At 77.3% G+C, this 2,500-nt stretch overlaps 1 non-coding gene across 1 annotated transcript; it reads left to right on the top strand.

Moving 5' to 3' along the window:
- Positions 1-1,730: 1,730 nt before the first annotated feature.
- On the top strand, positions 1,731-1,883 carry LOC134546477 (5.8S ribosomal RNA). Its single transcript, XR_010079190.1, has one exon. It is a non-coding gene; the product is annotated as a 5.8S ribosomal RNA (ribosomal RNA).
- The last annotated feature ends 617 nt before the right edge of the window (positions 1,884-2,500 follow it).

The following is a 2,500-nucleotide window of genomic DNA, read 5'->3' as shown; positions in this document are numbered from 1 at the left end:
CCTAGCGCTCCGCGTCCCGGCGGCCCCGCACGTTCCCTCGGTGTCGTCACACGCCGATGGGGGCCGAAAGGGCCGCCGAGCCCGGGCGGAGGTTTAAAGACTCGGGCGGCTCGGCGCGTCCCGCCGTGGCGGGCGCGGCGGGCGGCGGCGGCGGCGGGTCGCCGGGCGGTGGCGCGGCGCCATTGAGGGGTGGGGAGCTACTCCCGCCGATCCCCTGCGGTGGTGTCCGTTGCGACCGGCCGAGCTTCCTCGTCGCCGTCGTCCTCGCTGCGCGCGCGCGCGCGCGGGGGCTCCCGTGCCGCGCCGGGGAGGGGCGCCCTGCCCCCCCCTCTCCGCGGCCCGGTCTCGGCGGAGAGGCCGTGGCGCGCGACCGGCCGCGGGGCCGGCCGGACCCGCTGGCCTCGAAGCGGGGCGACGCCGGCGGAGAGCGCGCGCTCTCCGCCTTCCCTCAGCCGCGGGGTTGCGGCCGCCGGGCCCCCCCCGCCGCGCTCTTCTTGCTCGGCCGCCGCCGCGCTCTCGCGTGCGGCGCCGCGTCAGGCGCGGCCGCGCCTTCTCTCTCTCCTCGACGGCCTTCTTCCTCGAACGCACACCGGCGGCGCCGCCCGCCGGCCGCCCCTGGCTGGGCCGCCCGTCCGCCCAGGGCGAGCGCTCTGCGGTCGCGCCGTCTCGCTGGATGCCGATGAGTGCCGGGCGACCCCCCGTGCCGAGCGGCGGCGTCGCCGCTCGACGGGTGTCCCTCTCGGGGGATGGTCGGCCGGAAGGCGCTCGCCGTCGCCTGCGGTTGTCCCGGCTCGGGCCACGCTCGTCGCTTCCCCGTTGCCCTTTCCTGGCGGCCGCGTGCGGGCCGAAGGGAAAGGCGCGCGCGGGCGGCCGCGGGGGCAGCCCTCCGCCCGGTCTCTGAGCGGAAGCGAGGAGAACGGGCGTTGCCCCCCGGTTTCGCTCCGTGCCGTCTTCCCGACGGGCGCGTGCTTGCGGGAAAGGGGCCCCGACGGTGCGAAGAGGCGGCGGCGGTCCCGGGAGTGCAGCCGCAGGGGCGGTGGGTCTGCCGCCCGGCAGGCCTCGGGCGCTCGCGATGCCGGCTCGGGACTCGGTGTGGGCGTCCGCCTCCGGCGCCGGCTGGCGGAGCGTGGCCGCCAGACGCGAGCCTGCCGGCGGGAGCGGTCCCGCGCGGGGGTGCGTCGGCGAGGCGGTCGTCGCCGCGTGTCGTCTCGGGCGTCGTAAGGTCCGCTGTTGTGAGAGAGAGAGGCCGGCCGCGTGGCTGGCGCGGCGGCGCTCCGCGAAGTCCGCGGAGAGCGGTCCGAGGGAAGTCGGGCGCGAGCGGGGGGGCCGACGGCCGCGCCCCCGGCCTCGCGTGCGCGTCGTCCCGCGAGAGAGGCCGGGCGGGCCCGCCGTGCTCGCGCGGGGTCCGGCGCGCGCCGCGCGGCTCCCCTCCGCGCGGAGACCGGGCCGAGCCCGAGCGCCTGGGCCGCCTCCGAAGGACGGCATGCGAGGTGGCGCCTCCCCTCGCGGGGGGAGTCGGTCGGGGGCGCGGGCCCCCCCGCCTTTTTGCCGGCCTTGGGAGCGTTCGTTGGGGTGAACTTCTTTTTCCCCGCCTCCGTTTCTGTGTGTGCTCGTACGGTCGGGGCGAGGAGCGCGCGCCCGCGCGCCCTCGCCGCCAAAAAAAGGGGGCCGCTTCGCGCGGAGCGGTCCCGGCCCCTCCGCGCGCGCGGAGACGGTGCCGAAAGCCAGACAACTCTTAGCGGTGGATCACTCGGCTCGTGCGTCGATGAAGAACGCAGCTAGCTGCGAGAATTAATGTGAATTGCAGGACACATTGATCATCGACACTTCGAACGCACTTGCGGCCCCGGGTTCCTCCCGGGGCTACGCCTGTCTGAGCGTCGCTTGACGATCAATCGCCGTCCGGGGGGGTCACCCCGGCGGCGCGGCTGGGGTTGCCTCGCAGGCCCGTTGCCCGCGGTGGGGCGGCGGCGGCGGCTGTCGCCCGGGTGCCCGTTAAGGGGGAAAGCGGTTCGGTGGTCGGCGAGGGAAGCGGTTTTCCTCGGCGGCCGCCGCCCTTTCCCCTTGGGCCCCGGCGCGGCGTCGTCGTGTCGTCGGCACCGCGCAGGGCCTTCGTCCCCCTAAATGCAGACTCGGGGAGCGCTCCGTAGCTCCCCGCTCCCGGAGCGAGCCGCTGGGGCGGAGCCTCGTCCTCGCCGGGACCGCGCCGAGGCGTGCGGCGGCGGCGGACGGAGAGGAAGAGCGTGAGAGAAGGCGGCGTCGTGAACGCTGCCGGGAGGCGAGAGAGAAGGGCCGAGAGAGGGAGGCGAGGCGCGGGCCTCGCCCCCGGGGCTCCCCCCCTGCGCGGGCGGCTGTCTGCGGGTGGGTACCGTGGCGGTACCGTGCCGTGCTGCCGCGCGCGCGTGGGGCGGGGGCGCCGGGGACAGGGGGGTCGGCCCCCTTCTCCTTCCCGCCGGCCTTTTCCCCTGTCGTCGTCCCGCGGGGCGTTGCGGACGCCGCC

This window comes from Prinia subflava, unplaced genomic scaffold (genome assembly GCF_021018805.1).
Source record: "Prinia subflava isolate CZ2003 ecotype Zambia unplaced genomic scaffold, Cam_Psub_1.2 scaffold_90_NEW, whole genome shotgun sequence".
Classification (NCBI taxonomy): Eukaryota; Metazoa; Chordata; class Aves; order Passeriformes; family Cisticolidae; genus Prinia; species Prinia subflava.
Note: the sequence above shows the minus strand (reverse complement) of the source record. Positions and strands in the feature narration are given on the sequence as shown.